This window comes from Corapipo altera, unplaced genomic scaffold (genome assembly GCF_003945725.1).
Source record: "Corapipo altera isolate COAL_440 unplaced genomic scaffold, ASM394572v1 75, whole genome shotgun sequence".
Taxonomy (NCBI): domain Eukaryota; kingdom Metazoa; phylum Chordata; class Aves; order Passeriformes; family Pipridae; genus Corapipo; species Corapipo altera.
The window spans coordinates 3,267,864-3,287,448 of record NW_020884887.1 but is presented as its reverse complement, the minus strand read 5'-3'; positions in this window follow the sequence as shown (position 1 = coordinate 3,287,448).

The window sequence follows — 19,585 nt, the reverse complement described above, 5'->3', positions numbered from 1 at the left end:
CATTTTATGTTCTTTCAGGAGGAAACATAGTTGCTTCTCATCAGAGTGCATCAAATACAGCACTCCTTCTGGTAAGAATATCTGATTATTTAAGTTGTATTATAAAATGTAGTTCTCTGCAATCTGACACATTCAGCTGTTTTTTATTTTCAGTAACTGCATTTAACAGTTCTATCTTCTTTTCAGCAGCACTTTAATTCTTTTTATTCCTTTGTTCCTATCTCCTCTGCTTTCTGAATTTATTCTGCAACTTCATGAACAGTGCTGTAAATCTTTCTGCAGTGAGTATTTCAGACAGTCACAAGCAGCATGTGGCATGTGAAATCCAGGCATTCCAAGATCTACTTTTATTTATCCTCTTGTGTTTCTATTCGATTTGTGAAGTTTTTGGCATCATTAGTGGTGTCAAAATTGAACATGTTGCCCTAGCAAGACAAATATAATAATGAATTTTTACTGGAAAAGGAAAATGTTCAGGAGACACCTAACTGACTCCTCTGTGTTTTGCCATTTTAAAGAACATACTACAGGGATTTTTCATCCTTTCTCTTTTGAAGTGTGTGCTGTGCTTCTTGTTCATTGATCTTTGCACCAACTGTAGTTTGGTTTTTTTTATTAAAATTATGCTATTGATATTTAGGATGGTTTTAAAAGCACTGTCTATCTAGTTCTGTCTTATTTTTCCTTCTGTGTTTTGGATAATACACTTCATGTCCTGGTGTAGAATACTGTTGTTGCACTTAGTCCTGATGCCACAGCAAATATTACTTCTGGATTATGTGGCTCTGGAAGTAGTGCTGCTACATAAAGATCTACCATTTTGCCACTTTTCTTGCTCTATAAATCCAGAAGCTGACTGAGAAATTAATTTTGTGTATAATTTTGACAAAAAATTAGCAATGGATTATTATGCAACTGACCGAACTCTATTTGTCCACCTTTGCAGGGGTAAAAGTTGTGCTTGTTGTCATTCTGGCACTCATGTTCCCTTTTCCTATTTATTTGTTCCCTTTATTTTATTTCCAATCCTAAGAAGGCACTTAGGAAAAAATAAAGCGAACATATTCTTGAATGCCTATGCTAGAGGTCCAACTATTTGAATTATTCCAGGTAAGAGAATGATGTATTTGCGTAGGAGAAACAACTTCTATACACACAAGGCACATCCACAAAACTGCCTTTGAGCATGTAGCCTTCATTCTTATTTGAAAATGAATAAATGATAGCTTCTTACGCAGCACAGAACCACTCAGCAGATGTGCTTTGGCTGCTTTGACCTCTTCTGATAATTCCTTGTGCTCCACTCTCTATCTGAGTTTGAACAAAAATTCTTCTGTCTTCTGACTCTTAGAATTGCTTGGATGTATTGGATCTGCAGTTATAACAATTCCTTTTTCTTTTCCTACTTATAAACTGAAGAGGGGAGGAATCTATTGCTTCAAGTTGTTTGAGAAGAGCATGAAGGAATATATTCTAGATCAGATTGTGGAACAGGACACATCTCTTCCTTTTGGCCCTTCTGTGTTTATAAATGGAGTGTTGAACTTGAGTATGGGGTGGCCATCAGGGATCACAGAGGCCCAGACATAATAACTATGAAGCATATGGGCAATTCTACAGGAAGGGAACAATTCTTAACTGTGTAACTTAAGAGAATTAGGCTTGCAAAAGTGAATTATCCCCTCCTAAATACCTGTCCTCATATTTCAGTGTAAAACATTTAAGTGCATAGCGTGTAAAATCATTTCATATTTAAAACCAAACAAACAACAAAACCAAACCAATACAACCTTTTGAAAGTTATGTATCAGCCCTTGAAACCGACTCTGAATTAGAGAAAAGTTCACAAGTTGACAGTGCTTCTGTGACAATGCAAATATTTGTAAGAAATATAATGTTACTACTGAATTGAAAGTGCTGCAAGCAAAATATATGGAGACGATTAATAGACACAATGCTTGATGTCAAAATGCATTTTTTTTTTTTTAGTTTTCTGGATCTATAGAAACTCTTTTCCTCTGTTCAGAAATAGAAAAATTGAATGCTGACCTTAAGCAGATCCAGTCACTTTAGCTGTGTAAGCAAGGGGAGGGGCGAGGGGGGAGGAGGTTTTTTTCATCTTTTCTTTGCTAGTGATAACAAAAGTTCTATTTCTTTTTAATTTGCCAGTCTAGGAGAAAGGATTTTATTTATTTATTTATTTTCAATGAATGTGTGGGATGACTTGAGTTGCTGAACTCAATTTTTATGCCCCCTTCCTACTAAAATCAGACGATTTATTCAAAAAACCCAACCCAATTCTAGTGTCGTAGCTGGTACTGCAATCTGTGGTGAGAGCTGCCTTCTGTTGCCTGTGGGGATGACCTCCTGAAACTCTTCCAATCTGAATTATGCCACGATTCTCTTGATTCATACCAAAGTGCAGTTCTGTGAGCCTAATATGTAATGAATAGTTTGCAATCAATCATAGCAGTCTGAATTATGCTCTCTGTGGTTCATAAAAGGTTCAACTCCATTCAATAAGAGCATACACTGCAAAGGGAAAACATGGCATGTTCCCCCTGCTTCCCCCCAAAGTTTAGTAACTCTGGCATCAAAATCTTCTGCTTAAAGTTATGCTTTGTGCCTGACTTAAAGTTTTGGGGAATTATGTTTATGTGTGTGGATAAACATTAAAACTTAGGATTTATGCTCTGTTCTACAAAAAATAGTACAGAACACAGTTGGGTTTATAGTTGTATATCAACCATAACTGCTTGTAGTCAATCTATTCACAGATGTGTCTGTAAAGTCTAATATACCAAAATACCTACCTAATATACCTAAATCCTTGGGATGAGCAAACAGAAGATTCAGATGAATATGTAGCCACTCACTAGCCCACCTTCCTTCCTGTCAAGTTCTCATTTGTTTTCTTTTGCCTCTTCTTTTAGGATCCTTATTGTATCCAAAATGCCACCATCTTTGCTCATAGCAGAGGGAGAAGTGGGGAAAGCATTTATGTTTTTCTTATTTGAAATAGTCTGTAGAGGAACCCCTTGTTCATCCAGAATTTCTGAATATGGGTGAATGTTCAGATTGATTGAACTTAAACTGACCTTTTTGCTCTTCCAAAAGAGGTTTTCTTGTGGTTTAGTTCAACAAAACAGTCTTTGTTACCTTTTTTCTCATACAAAGTAAGTAGTCCAGAAAAGCATGTCTTCTACTGCCTTGAGTGAGTTTGTGACAGAGTTTGTATTCACATGTATAAATCTAATCCAGCAATAGGTGTTATTCATCCTTGGTTTTAGTACTCCTACACCATCATTCATCCAGTGATCTCCTATTACAAACAATTAATTGACTGAGCTGCAAGACATAACACTTCTGTTCAATGTGTAAGAAACACACAGTGGTCACTTCACACTGCACTGCTGTGCAGTCACTTCATCTGTGTGCCCTCAGATGATCAGTGTATCCAGCTAAAGCTCCACTGAGAATTCAGAGAGCTGAGAATGTAATTATTATAATTGGCATTTGGCCACCGTGCTTGGGTCAAATAACACTCTCCCAACAGCATGAAATGGGGAAATTTTTGTCTTTCCCAAAAATTGGGATCCTATTTTCTGCCTTGAAAAAAAAACAAATTGCAAAATAAAACAACAAGCCCAACTACCCTCAAAGAAACAAACAAACAATAACCCAAAACAACCTGTATGAGACTTGGAGGCAAGACTGTGTCTGAAATGGCAAAGTATCACCTGCTAAATGATGGATACACCTCTGCATATTACTCAGGTATTGATTTCAGGTCTCTCCAACATTGGCTGAAATTAGCTCACAGCATTTACAGAAGTTGAGCTCAAGACATATGATAAACTCAAGTGCCTGGGATATTTCAAATACATAAGTTGATATCAGCAGGTGACACTTTATACCACTGTGATTTAAATCCCTCACAAATCGTTTGGCATCAGCAGGAAAGAGAAGTAAGTGAAATTATTAATAGGATATTGAATGAGGAAGCACCTGTTTGTCCAGATGTTTGTTTAAATAGATAGGTTTACCCTTCCACTACATAAAACAATTAATTATTGTGTTTACAGTCTTAAACTGAGTGTTTTTCAAACTAGAGATATATAAGCTTTAAATTATGAAGATTCAAAGGGCAGAATTAAGAAAAGAAAGATAATTTCAGTATTAGATAATCTTCATATTTCTTAAAACATCTATGGTTGCAATTCCATTCAACTAAAATCTGTCAATGAAATAACATTTTCGGGAAAGTCCATTTCCCCAAAAGTCCCTCGGTTTTGATGCTATTAATTTGACTGTCAACTTCAAGAAATGTTTAACTGGACCAGAGTTAAGATCTTAAAAAATTCTGTCCTGACACATACAATCACTGTGGGTTTGCTGTCCCAGAATATCTTGGAAGGGGCAAGTCCATTCCAGCAGTGGGATATGGGATGTGTCACATTCCTGCCTGTCTGCAGTTCCTGGGGGAGGTGGGGGTGTGTATCCTGCTGCAGGATGTCTGATAGGGATGTCCCTGGTTCCAGCCCCTGTAATGCAACTCTGTGAATACTCCTGAGATCAGCAGGAGAGTCTGGGACATTTCCTAGTTAGAATCCAAGCTCAAATTCGTCCTCTGGTGAACATTTCTTTATCTATACAGGAAGAGCTGCTCCCAGCAGGAGATCAAGGCAGATACTTTGTGTATCTGTGTCTGACATGACTGTGTAGGGTTGGGGAAGGGTCAAGGAAGGGGTTGCACCAGTTTTCCTGTGTCAGTGCCCTCATCAGTGTTGCTCCCTGCTCTGATTCTGAAGTGCTTCTCTCATTTGTGAGCCATTTGCATTTTAATAACAGGAAGAAGGGAATAACCCTGCTATGAGGGAATTTTCATGTGTTTACAAGCAAGAGAATTGTAAGTATGATTTACAAAAAGGTATAGGTGAATCCTTCTTAAACTACAGCATGTGAAACTCAAGTGTTTAATACTTTCTCAGTTCTTTTAATCAGACAGAAAAAAATTTGATTTCTTCCTTTGAGAAAACCTGGCAGCAGCCCAGTTTTTCTAGGATAAGGCCAGAAGTAAAACACAGCTGCAATGCTTGTCTGCTGCTCTTTGTGAGCCAAAATATTCCCAACACCCTCAGTTTGGGATTCTATACTTTTACCAGGAAGAACAAGAGATGCAGGTCATACTTATGAAGTAATTTTGGTTTTATCCCATTCAGATTTATACTTTGAGCCTTTTTAAGAAGAATCTTGAGAATCTTAAGAAGAACCTGCAGATGGGCAAGTTTATAAACCAAACTTGTATTTCTAGAATTAAATCTCTTGAAAATCCCATCTTAAAATGACTGACACAATTTCATGATTCTTGATGTAAAATGAAAGATTTCTATTATTTCCAATTATTAACTTTCATAGAAATGCCATGAATGATGTGATAATGGCTCGGGATGGTTTGGATCACACCCTCCCTGACCAAGATGAGCAATTATCAGTTAGTTGGTGGGATAATTTCGATTGTCTGTAGTGTCATGGAACTCTAAGAACTGTAGTCCAAAGCCTTCCTGACTCTGCAGTGTGACGATGCAGCAAAAGTTCAACTTTTGCATCAACCACATTCCATATCCATTTGTGCACTGGATTGTCTTTGCTACATAAGCAATTAGTTGAGAAAATCAGAAATATTCCTGTAAAGGAAAAGAAAAAGGCAAGATGAGTAGTTAAAACAAATACTATTACAGATGTAGCTTTGCCATTAAACTCTGATTTATTTGCTGTTTTGCTACTGAACATAAGATAAAAAGGCATACGAGTAAGAAGTATTTCAGGGGAGAGATAAACCTTAATAGGATTATGAGTTTAATAGCAAGAGAAATAAAATTTACCTTCTCAAAGTGCAGACGAAATTCTAAAATTTCTCCTTTCCCTTGATTTAAAGGTGGGGTAGGGTGGTAGAAGGGGAGTTGTTTGAGGATTCTTTTAGTGAATTGCAGTGCAGGTGAAAAAAAATAGACCTGACTGTTTGGGGATTGAACTTTGAAGCAAGCAACGGAAATAATGCTCTTGTCTCTCTGATCCATAAATTTAAATTACAGTAAAAACAACTGATGCTTGGACAAAGCAGTATTTTCTGACATAAATTTTGAAACAAAAGTCTAGGACAACATTTTTCAATTGAGGTATGAAACAAAAGCTTCTGAAGTTCTGGAGAGAAATAATTTAATGAGAAGCGGTTTTTTTTTTTATTTCAGTTTGGCATTTAAATGCAAACAGTTCTTTTTCAATGAATTTAAAGTTAAAATGTCACTTCATTTTGGTTTGGCGGTTAAAAAAACCAAAATGACATTTCAAAATGAAATAAAAATATCATTTTGAATCAATGTTAATATGAAAGGTCACTTGGTTTTCATAGCCAAAAAATCCTTCTGGAACAGATTATTTCACAGCGAAGCAGGAATTGCTATTTTTTTCAAAATGTCTTATAGGAAAATGTAAATTATTTCATATGTATGAACAGCAACTTTGTTCACACTATTTGAAATATAGTGTTTAATATGTTTTCTGGCTGCATCAAAACTATACCTTGTTTGAATTCCATATCTCTGCTGTCTTAGAAATACTTCCCTCTGCACTTGGAGCTTTGTTAGAAATGTGGACGTGAGGTTCCTACCTGACATTGGACAGGCTATCCCAACTTTCTGTGCCTCTCATGTGTTCAGACTCCTGGGAATGCCCTTCCCTCTCTCCTGGCTTGGAGATGCCAGAACTCCACGGAGCTGCACAAGGGCTGGTGTTACCTCGTGTGGCAAAAGGAACCTCCTTTGCTGTCATTTAATGGTTGAACACGGTGTGGGGAGAGATCAGGGTCCCTCTCCTCGTTGGGGTCCCTCTCCTAATCTCAGTGCTACAGTAAATTCACAGCTGTTGGACTGTGTCTGCACAGAGCTTCATCCCTCAGCCAGGGAATGTACAAATAGAGATAAGGTTATACTGAATTGTGGAAGAGTTGTTATTTTTCTCAATTCCTTTCCCAAACGAGGCAGACTCGTACCTTGCTTTGCAGCGTGCTCCTGCTTGTACTACAGAAATGTTTACCATTTTGCTCAGCTTTTGCAAGCAATTACTGAAGATGCAATTTTGTGCTTAATGAGCAGCTGAGCACTGAACCTTTTTTTTTAAAAAAAAAGCTTCCACTCTCCAAATATTAATTAATCTTTCAAGTTAAAATATCATAACCAAAGCATCCAGTTTTAAACACCCTGACTCTAAATGCTTTTCATTTTCAAATGGTCAGATGATCCATTTTCTTTGAGGGCTCATGTGCACCATAGGCATGAAGAAGCAAATAAGCCCAAGAAGCCTTGCAGGGTTTTCTTATTTATTTGGTTTTGTATGCTTCCTTTACTATCTCCAGTGCCCAGTGGTTTTCCATATTAAGTTGTTATTAGTGCAGCTACAGCTGGAGACTGCCCAGCTCTTCCCCTTCTACTACCATAGAAGGTCTTTGACTGGTGGTGTTTTCCTGCTGTTTGACTAGTTTTCCTGCTGGTTTCACCTCAGACCAGGGCTGGCTGTTGGTCCCTCAAGTTTTTAATACATCCAAGAGCAGGGATACCTTCTGCACCTCCCCCTCTGGAGTAAAGCAAGTATTAACATGCAGTAGAGCAGGAAGGCACTGATAACCTCTAGTGTCTATTTCTAGTTAATTAAAATGGATATTTGGTGGAAATATATTCAGTTTTGGGTTTTGTCAAAGTATTCAATGAAAGAAGATAAACTACTGTAGTTTTCCACAGTTTGCACTTGAAAAGAGAGAAAAGAAATACTCCAGCTGAGTTTGTAAGTCTTTCGGTTTCTTTAGGAGCTTTTGAGTGCTCTCTATCCTTTCTTGGTTGTCATTGAACTCAAACAGTAGTTGTACAAAGCCAGTGCTTTAAACATCAGAAGAAAGAAAAAATAGGTGTAGATAAATTGAATTGGTTGATATTTTGCATTCATAAGGTGAATTTTGCAGAGAAAGCAGACCCAGAGCCACGTGGGTGCTCAAGGCTGGAAGCTTTGCCAGTAAACCAAGATGTAAATGGAAGAGAGAATGGAATCTTATTTAGGATAGGCCATAACATTAGAATCAATTTCAAAAAGAAAAATGCAACCCCATATATATATAGTGTGTTTCAACAGAGAAACAAATAGACAAAAGAAATCTTGCAGAGTGCCCACCCACACCGTTTGGAGGAACAGTAGCTTGTGCTCCTCTCTGCTGCCAGCTGTGATGGATCTATCCAGGAGAGAGGGGGAAATCCCTGCTCTGAAATGCCAGCAGGGAGAGGCAGGAGCTCACAGAGTGGCTGTGCTACAGCAAGGGGAGCCTACAGGTCAGGAAGAAGTGTGCAGGTTTTTGTTGGTACACAAAATTTAGCTGGTTTGGGTACTGTGGCTGTTGGAAAGTGGACCCTTTAAGAAATACCAACTCTCCTCTTGTGATCCAGGTTGCATTAGTGTCTCTAGAGAATGACAAATGGTTTTTCAATTGTAGTACGTCGAAGGCAGTGCTATTAGTGATGTCAGTAGCAGGAAAACTACTGCGAAGGACGTGATTATGGCATGTAGTAATTCTTCACTGACACTGATGTACCTGTTTTGCAAAGCTAGAAACACACAGTGGGCCAACAGAGTTGTACAGGATCTTGTTTTCCATTTGTTTTCTTTTCAGGCTTAGATGCAAAAGTACAACTCAGTGGTTTTGTTTTTTTTTTTTTTTCTTACTTTGCTGGAAACACCAAGAGAGAGTAATGTGGGATCTCATGTCCTTGTGGAGGGATGTTTCAGTTTACTTCTAACTGGTTTATTCTGGTAGTCAGTCTTTCATAATCAGGAGAAATGAAAAACATACTAACAGTATTTCAGAGCTGCTTAGTGACACGAATACACTGAACATGGTATCCACAGGTTTCCAGCTATGTATAATGAAGTAAATGTCATACTCTTTCCCTATAAAAAGTGAAAACACACCATAAGATTCAACTAGGCAGGGAGAGATATTAGTAAGATCTTTGAGTTGTTCTGAGCACTTCAAGCCATAAATAAATAAATAAATAAAATGCATTCAACTTGTCAGCCTCTGGGTAAAACTGCCTTCTGTTGTTGCAGCCCTGTAGGTAGAATTACTAAAAAGTGTTAGTAGAAATAAAAAAGCGAAAATATTTTAGTATTTGTTTTTCTTTTCTTGCCCTTCTATTGATGCCTAAATTTTGCATTCATTGCATGGCTCTGTTGGAACAAGCCAGAGGGCTGGGATATTGATAAAATGTTGATATGCTCTGTGTGTGTGTGTGTGTGTGTGTATATATAGGACATATATTTGTGCATATACTTTTGCTAGGGAACCTGTATATGCTAAAATGTGGTCAAGTAGGGAAAGCCCTTTTTCCAATTCCCTTTTTTGTTTCTTGATGCCTTCTTGAAACAGGGTAGAAGTATAAAAATGCATCTTGAAGATATTAAATTTATAAGCAAGGTAGTGTAATTTTTTTTATATTTTATTGGCTACTGCGTTATGCTGTAATAGATTCTCTCAGTGCTATCTAATCTTAGAACTGTACCATGCAGTGATACCTCTATGAATTATTAATTCCTAAAAGGGTCATATCAGAGAACACTTTCAATGGGATGGTTCGAAATGCAAGTGCAGCACTGGGCAGAAAAGCGACTGCATAAATGGGAGAAAAACTCTTAGCTGGTATAAAGACTATATTGTATTGTGCTGTATTTGCCTTTTTCAGGAGTTGTATGTGTGCATGTTCTGCCCTCAAAGGCTTGGGGTTTTTTGCTTTTTCCTTTCTTTCCCTTTTTGTTCTTTTAACTTCTCTGTGTTGCAGGATCTGAGTGTGTTTTCTATTTCAGTCTGTATTGTCAGCTGAATTCTAATCAAAAAGTAATAGCAAAGTCAAAACTAGGAAGATAGATAATACTTTCTTGGTAGTACTTGAGGCTAACAATATCCTAAATTCCAGTATTTTTATTATGAGAAAAATTAAAATATTGTTGTGAAACCATCTATAATTGCATACAGTCTCTATTCTATGCACTGGGATTGAGAAGCAGGGAGACTGCTGCCTTCTAGAAAGGATCAACAGCGTTTTTCCAAATGACCAGCAAGAAAGGGGTGTGTCATTGAACTTGCTTTGATGTGTGCTGGAGAATGTGGTGTTGGCATTGGCAGCCTGGGGCTGGCCATGTTCTCAAACCAGGCACTGATATTTCAGGAGCTTCCCCCAGCAGGTCCAGGTACCTCAGTACCTGCACTGCAATGGCTGGGAGTGCTCACACAGGGAGTGCTTCAGCTCTGGGGAAGGAACTGGACTGACACTCAGCTGCAGAGATTAATTTGCATCTTTAACTGGTGAGGCTGTTTCTGAAGTGAACATCTGACCACAGCTTCAGATTTATGAGGTCACGTTCTGTGTTGTGTTTAATGCACTGGCTGCAGTTGGGTGAAACATTCACCTGTGGCTTCCTCTTGGTTGTTTACACAACCTACGAGATTCTTCAGGAGGGTATTCTTTGGACCTGTTGTGTCTTTATGAGCTACAATTATTTCAAGATTTTTACTTTATTGTTAAAGGGACATTATATAATAAATAAAAGTATATTTTATTTGATCTCTTAGTGTAATATGTGAATTTAGGCCCATGGTGCAGATACTGTAAAACAAATTCAAAAATGTCCTATGTTTCAGTGGTTTTGTTCGTATCTTGGAAGGCAGAAATGAGGGTCTTCTGTGTGATGCATGTCTGTGTATTTGTAATGTATGACCATATGTTGGTAAGGGGTGCCACCCATGTCTTTCAACACGAAATAATGCTGTGGGTTACAATTATATTTGTGTTTTTCTTATTGCCTGTTTCTCTTTGAGCACCTAATAGGTTCTGCATGTTTATCATACTGATGGTGCTTCATAGCAAGGCAGAAGCTCTAAACTCAGCTTCCTCTTTTATGAGGGGAAGAGCATTTCTCTATTTCACCTGTCTTTCAGTCGTGGAGGATCAGGTGAGAGGCTTTCCTACAGGCAAATATGCCAAACAAACAAACTAATCTTTTTTGTAGCTGCACTATCAGTATTTTTGATACACTGTTCCCAGAGCTAACTCAATTTTCTTGCTGTTAAAAACTGTGTCAGAGTCAATGAGAACTTTGCTGGGATGAGCAGTAGAAGAACATCCCCCACAGCTGCACAGCCCAGCAGGTGTTGCTGCAAAGTGCACAGACTACTCTGAGCTTGGCCAGGCTTGTGTGTCATGGATGCACACAGAACCCTGGGACCCCTCAGCTTCTCCTGGAAAACCCCCCAGCAATTCAGGTTTTGCACTTCAGAAATGCTTAGAAGTGAGACTCCCCTTCAGTTGTTGTTCAGGCAAAGTTAAGTGCTTAAACATCATCCTAGGGTTTGTTCGTTAATGAATTTATTTATGTATTTTGATGATTTTTTTTCCCTTTCCAGTGTGTGAAAAAGCTGGTAAGTTCCCCCTGAAGTTATAAAGCCAGCAGATCAGGGGACTATTGAACACTTTTGTATCTTGCAAAGAGACTAGTGCTACATTAAGTTCTGATTTATGGATTGTTGGGTTCCTGTGAGGTTTTGTTAATGAATACCTGTTATTGACAGGGAATAACAGTTTGTGTGAACTCTGTTCACCCACCTTATTTTTAAGACTTCTAAGTAAATTTATGCCCAGTCCGAAAGTTACACCTTGCAAAGGAAAACCTCTGAATGTGACATAACAGACAGTGGCTGCAAAGCCACTGGAGGTGTTTGTCCTACATGCAGATTGGCTGCACTGTGTGTAGATCAGTAGGATATTTTAGTCGTAAACAGATGGAACATGAGTGACGTTTCTGGTCACCTCTACAGACTAATGTTTGACACTGCAAACAGAAGCAGGTTAGAACTTTGTTGATGTAAATGCAGAAATAGATCTGCAGCTTCTCACATTGACCTGCGACGATAACAAGCAGATGTTTTTGGCTTAATGTTTGCTTGTGAAGATTATTACCACAGGTTTAGGTAATACATTTATGCTGGCAGAAATAATAAACATGATTAAAAGACCTCCTTCAGCGAGCCTTGTCCCTGCCCAGTGAGTTCATGTTGAAACTTTATTGACAACTTGACCTTGAAAATCAAAGATAATGGTCCTTTCTGACACTTCATTTACCTATCACTTTATTAGCTGAGGGAATCTGGCATGGAAACATTAACTAGACATAATTAATTTGCATTGATGACATCAATCAACCTCTGTTTAACTAATATAATCAAGTGCTTTAATTTCTTTCCAAAAATGATAAAAGATGTAGTACTTCATGCCCAAAGACAAAAGGAAGAAAAAATCCGGGGAGTGTGTGTGTGTTATGGAGAGAAAGGCATATTTTTAGCAATTTAATTATTGCAAAAATGCTGTTCTCATTACATTTCCTTTCTATCCACTACTATAAATTCCCCACTCTTTCCATGTGGAGAATATGCAGTGTGTATCCACTCTGCAAATAAAGAATAGTTGTGCCATTGACTACACAATGGATAAAAGTGTGGAGGGAGCAGGAGGGCAAACAAATGTGGCTTCAATAATACAAAATTTAAACAATACAGGCTGAGTAGAGGTCTGTGATAATACACACCAAGCTCTCTTTTGGAAAAGCTTTTTTCCTTGTTGTAGGGTCAGAAGAGGGGGGCAGCCAAATCTACAATGATAATGTGAATATCTTATTGCTGTAGTTGTGTTAGTTGCTCCTTAAAGGGTCAAAATACTGCAAATAGAAGATACTCTGAAATGCACCTATAACTGTCTAAATGTCTTGCATAGTGATGAAAGACAGCAGGTATCTTTTGAAATGATCTTTTGATAGAGATTATCATGTTAAAGGGTTTTTCACAAAACTGTTTTTTCTGTGTAGCTTTCTTTGCCTGAAAAGATCTTGATTAGAAACTCAAGGCAGATAATGGAGTTGTTCTAAAGATTGGGTTCCTTCTGTAGGGAAATTATTAATCATATTGAGATTAAAAAGTATTTCTTTAAAAATTACTCCATGCTCATGGTTGAAGTAAGTGGGTTTTTTCCGTGAAAAATACTTGTCTGTAGCTCGAAGTAAATATAGAAAGTGATTAATGCTCCCTAGTTCAGAGATAAAAATGAGACAAAGCAAGTCAGCACAAAACAGCAACAAAACAGAGGCAGGAAAAGCCATAACACAAGTTCTTTGTCAACAAATATCAAACACAGAAACACCACCAACTTTTACGTTTCCTTTATGATATTTTTCTTGGAAATACACACTTGTATGAAAGAAAAGCATCTCAGTAACACAGACGATAAGCAGATATTTTGATAGAAGCAAAAGATATTACTTAAAAGGCAAAATAGTTTGGATTCAGCTGTTCGTGTTTTTTATAATTCTAAAGTTCATTTTAAAATTTCTTTTGGAAACACATTGTCAAATATTAGAATCTTTTTTTCTTTCTAGAGAGAAAAAGTACAGCAATATGAATCTTAGAGTAATGGAAGGGAATGGATCATAGTGGCTCTGTGATCCTGCTCTCAGTGCTATGTATTTCATAACTCCCCATGGCTTGAGACAAGTGATGTTAGAGCTCTCCTACTTCTTCGGTATAATTACATTATCACTGATCCTATTTAGTCCTCTAGCTTGCTTGCTTTGATCTCCCCTCTCTCATTCTGTTCTTATCCAGCTGTTCTTTTTTACTTTCCATGTTTATGTCAATGTCCTTCTTTGTTATATTTTACAATGGCTCCTTGTCCTTGTTCAGATCCCTGTGTTTTTGTGTGCTGGTCACTGTCTGATTTAGACAGCAGGCTGCTTATATAAGCAGGTGAATAGCACATTCTTTGTTGAGAGTTCTGTATCTAAAACACTGAGTTTGAGGCCACAGGCTGTTGAAGTTAGTAGAAGTCTGGATCTAACAACTTTTTTTCTAATAATTGATTTGATTTAGAAAGAGATTATTTGTTTATATAGTTGACCTCTCTCTTTTTTTCTATATATACTTACTCTATTTTCCCAACTTTATTAACAACAGACTTTCATCCATATGCTTGTGATCTGGGTAATACATGCCTGGAGCATGGGATGATTCTGTCACCCTTTGGGGAAAGGAATAAAACAAGGAGTTAATGTATCACTGTGGCTAACTAAGCTGTGGAGCTCTGCAGAGCAGGTTGAAGTCGTTGTGTTCCAATATTCATAACCCTCAGCTTGGTAAATTTGAAGTTATACCATCACTTATCCATTACAGGAGCAAGGAAACTGTTTACTAATCTGCTGCAGAGAAACAAAAGTAGGAAGCATAACCTCTAGCCAATATAATAAATGAATCATTTATACAGGGCACTATAAACACTTAGCTATTTCCATTCCTGTTTCTTTTACTGAATTATTTTCCCTCATTTTCTGTCTATTTCTGAATGCTGTTCATATTAAAGGGAAAAAGGTCTCTATCTCCCAACTTTATTTCCTCATTGTTATTCATTGGTCCAAAGAAGCAGAGATGGGCATCTGAGTTTATTTAATCAGTAGCTCTCTGCAAGGGAGGCTTAGGAATCATCTCTGTGTATCAGAACTGATATGTAGCAATGCCCGTCAGAAGAGATTAGTAGGTCCATGTCGAGGTGGAAGCAGCAGGGTAGAATGAAATCTGAAACTGAGTTAAGTAATTGGGTTCTTGTTCAATAAAAGTGCTTGTTTGTGTGTTGTAATGAAAGATCTTTGGTGCAATGGATGTCAGAATCCAAATATCCTTCGGATTTTCTGATGGATAAAGCGATAAGGGTGAAAGGGATTTAATTTAGGACTGTTGAAAAACTTTAAAGAGATTAGAGAAATTCGTAAATGTACTCTCTCCCTCTCTTATCATGGTGGCTTTTGTGACTTAGCAGAACCAGACTGGGTGAGGAGAGGGACCCAAGGTCAAAGTTCTGATTTGAGGTAGGGCTGCTCTGGGGATGATGCTTCTTTTCCTATTTGAGGTGCAAGTGTAGAAAGGCTAATGAAGAAATTTTTGGCTTTTTTTGTGTTGTGTTATTGTAGGATGACTCTATAATTTTTTTTTTTTTCCAAATTCATGATCTACAGGGCTAGCAATTTTTATTAAAACACTTATTTTTTCATTTCTTTTCTTCATTTGAAGCAAAGGTCTGTAGTAAGTGTAGATCTGTAATAACTCCACTGACCATTTCTCTTAAAGCTAATATTCTTTTTGTGATATTCTATGTACATGTGGTAACTTTCTCTGACTGCTAAATTGTATTCTTGTGAAACTTTAAATTCTCCAGATCATTAGATGTGTTTATACAGAAAAAATGAACAAACATGTAAGAATGGAATGCTGAGGAAACGGATAATGAAACCTTTCCTGCCTTTGAGGCATTGCTTGTAGTATAATCTCTCTGAATCTTTTTTCTCTGTCTGCATAGAACTACAATATCTAGTTTGGACTTAAGTTTTGTCTGAAGCATGATTGTCTATAAGGGTTAATTTTCCCATTACTAAATCAGCTTTGGAAAAGATATAAAACTCCTTGGAAATAGATGGGTGATTTTTTTTTCCCCAAAGTTGATGTAATGTACTTATCTAGCCACAGATTCAGAAGAGTTAAAGGGTAGACTAAGACCAAAGGTCTCTAGAATTGAAATGTTTGTTTTTTTGAAGCACCAGTCCTTGGAATACTCTCCAATTTGACACACATGTGCACACATTCAAGGATAAAACGCTACATACTTTGAGGAGTGTGAGTGTGAAGCACTTCCCTTGACTTGTTTATGGTAATGCTGATTTTATAATGTTGTTAACCTCAGGCATTCTGGCATTGCTCACACCCCTTGTCTATTGCATCCTCCTTTCTTCCCTTTGTTCCTTCAGATTATAGGATGCATTAGGGACAGTTTGTTTTCATGGCTTTTGCTGCAATTCCAAAGAGTAGAATCTAGGAATAAATAGAAATCTTTCATGCTTATTTGTTCTAAGGGTTCCTATAGCAAACACTTCCAGCATTGTATTATAGTAATAATCAGACTTGGAATGGTTGTGAGAATGCTGTTTAGACATCTTTAGTGAGGATAAGATTTTACTTTTGGTTTAAAAAAAACAAAACCACACCACAGAAAACTATTCCTCTCAATCTGGTACTGGAGAATACTCTGCAAAAGATGGCATACCCTGCCCATGTTCTGATTATCATATTCTGTCTATGCCCTTGTCCACAAGGTCATTGTAGTGGGATAGTCAAGGATTTAATCAAATTTAAGGGTAGATAAGTTCTTAAATGTTTACAATTTCTGCAGAGAAGCACATCTTCTGATCAAGTTTTTAAATCTGACATCTTGTTTTTTCTGAATTGAGCTTTGTCTGGGGTTCTTTGTATTTTAGTTTCCATGTGAGTATAATCGAGTAGCCAGAAGAAACAGTCTCAAAGTCAGAAACTTTTCTTTGGCTTGTGAGGTCAAGGATGGCTGCAGAGCTCATTAATTTCTGCTGATACTGAGACCAAGTGCTTCACTCAATAACTGTATAACTGTTGCCTTTGCTGCATGTGTAAAAGGAGATTTTCAATATTTATTTCCCCTCTACCAACGTGAAACTCTACTTCTCAGCTGACAAGTTTAAGTCAGATGATCAGATTGTCTCTGCTTATCTCCATCTTAGAGCTGCAGGAGCCAATATAATTAATGTCCCTGTTATGGAGGAGGGAACACCTCTGCCCCCCAGCTCATGCCAAGGCTATTTTCTCCCAGCCTGGCAGTCAGGTGTGGAGATGAGCTTTTCCTGGTGGGAACTGATAACTTAGGAAAAGCCCTGCCCTTACAGCTGTGTACCTGGCTGAATGGTGTTCATTTTGGCACTTGGGGATGGGCAGAAAAAGTAGTTGTCACTCATAGTGTCCAAGGAAAAGAGGTGTCATCAACAACAGTCTGATTAGTGGAGTAAAGGGATTCCTGAGCCCAAAGGAGGGAAAAGTGTTTTATTCCTCTCCCTTGATATGCACTTTAATTGGTATCTTGTATCTGTGTGCTTAAACCTTGATCATGTTTTTAGCTCGTACCCTCCAAAGTCTGTTCACTGCTTCTGTTGGCAAGAGACACCAGAAGTCCACTGAGCTCCCAAGTGGGGAATGCTTTTCTTGCAGCACTCTGGAGTGTCCTCTTTCCTTGTTTTGACAGTGACTCCTGGCAGCCTGTAGCAGTAGCTTGTGTGTTTGATAAATGGTGGCTCTCACAACAACATTTGCATTAATATTATACTGACTTTTTTAGTGGGCTGGGTGTATCAGGTACTGCTGATATGTATGTCTAGTGTAGCTTTTCCAAGCCATGCTGCTACTTATCTCTGTTTTCCTCAATTAATGCAAACAATTAAAACTAAACACTTCTAGAAAAAGCAGAGCTGAGTTTGGCATCCAAGTTTGTATTTTTCAAAGAGAGTGGTTAATAGCTCATCAAAATAGTTTCAGGTAGAAAAGTGTACTTATTGCTTCTTTTGTGCATTTTTATACATTTTGGATAAGATTGTTTCACGAAGAGAATTATTCCTCTCTTTCATTAGCAGCATATTTTCTAAGCTTTTGTTCACTTGAACGTTACAAAATTACTTGATAAATAACTGCAAATTTTTTTGTTGGGTCAACTAGTGCAGAAAAAGAAATGCATTTCTCAATACTCTGCTTCCAGAGATAAAAATGTTTATTATTGCAAAAATTGCTTATGTTTATTTTGCTTGTAAAAAAAAAAAAAGTATAAAAAATTACCTGCTTCAATTTCATGAAAAATCCTCTCTGAGGATGAAGTGTGGTTTCTGGTAAAAATAGGATGATTTGCCCTGCATCAATTTCTGTGTTTGTATGTCTGTGACACTTCTACAGCGATGAAAACCCACCCAAACCGACTTTAAATATGCCACCTCAATAACATTTTTTTGAGAGATTTAACCTACATTTGAGTTTGCTGTCAAAATATAACCCATGGAAAATTCTATATAGTTCCATTTTTTGAGCTAAAGATTTCACAGGTAGCCAGTTCCAGTGTGACATCCCCACTCAGTCCAGGGACTGCAATCCCACTCACATGAAGAGAAGCACTTCAGTTTGTGCCACTGTGTCCTCCTCCCATCCCATGGGAGTGGCACTTAGCATTTCTAGTGCTGTCACTCACCTCACTGTGGAAAAGGAAAGTCAATACTTGTGACCAGAGATGTGGGCCTGCTTTGTTCCCAGCAAACTCTGTTATAGAGTGGTGTGGTTTTTTTTCTTACCAGAATATATGGTCTACATTAAAAGCAGCCAAAGTGTTTCTTAGCTGGCCAGCCCTGTACATTATTATTTCTAATGATACAGTGCCAAAAGGGTAAAGCAGCTTTACAGACCTAATGAGAGAGGGTTTGTCTCTTAAAACTGACATTATTGAACACCTTTGCAAGGCTGGTGCTGATTTAAACCAGCTTATGTTCTCAGCCACAATATTCAGCCTGTGGTGGTTAATCCACAGACGATGAATGAGCTGTCTTTGTAATGAAAGAGATGCTAAGAAAGATTTCTGAGTACCAGGAAAAAAAGTAAACTTTAAAGTAATTGATGTAAAATTCAATATTTATCTTGTGCAAGATTCAGTGCCAACTGTTTGAAAAATATGAATAGGGGAATAGCATGGAAAATAGTACCTTTTAATATCTGTTCTACACAACTGTGTAAAGCTTTCTTTGCTCCTTTTCAGTGCAAATTCCTACAGTATTTTACTTCTTCTAACTGCTGTTTCATCAGTGGGATAAGTTATTTTCAGCTTTCTCAGCTTCAATCTCGAGTGCTATTAATATTATCAGCTAAGCAATGACTCTAAATTCTGGTGGAAATATGGATGCTTCAGATAGCTATAAATGATGGCCCTTCCCAGGAAGGAAAGGGAAGGAAATATGCCTCACAAAGTGAACAAGTAAATGAGAAATCGCTCCCATTCCCTTCCTCTGCACTTGCTGAAAAAAAGGAAATCTTGTTTAAATAACTAAGTATCATACAGAGGAGGAGAGTCACCCGCAGTAGCTCTCCAGGTAACATAAATCATTTGTCAGAGATGTAACTAACACTCGTTTGATTATTCATAATTACAGAAGATCTGTTAACAAAATGGTGGGGGAAAATAAAACCTGTAGTATTAACATACAACTAGAAATAGAGCTACTTTTTTTTTTTTTTTTTAGGGAAATAACACTGTAAAGAATATTTTTCGTGATATATTTATCAACACTTTTATTTAGGGAGAAATAATACTTTTGTGAAGTTAAATGGATAGTTCCTCTACAAGTTGAGTTTCATCATACAGCCTTCATGGAAATAATTAAATAATGTTTTAGTATTATAAGAAGCTCTTGTTGATGAAATAGAGGAGCTGATGACTTAACACTGTCTTACCTCTGTCATCCCACAGTGCTTAGTATTAGATTTTAAGCTGTGCCCCCACTGGGTAGCAGTTTTTACACTGACCAAGAGGAGATTGCCTTGTAGACATGACTCCTGGAGTAAACTGCT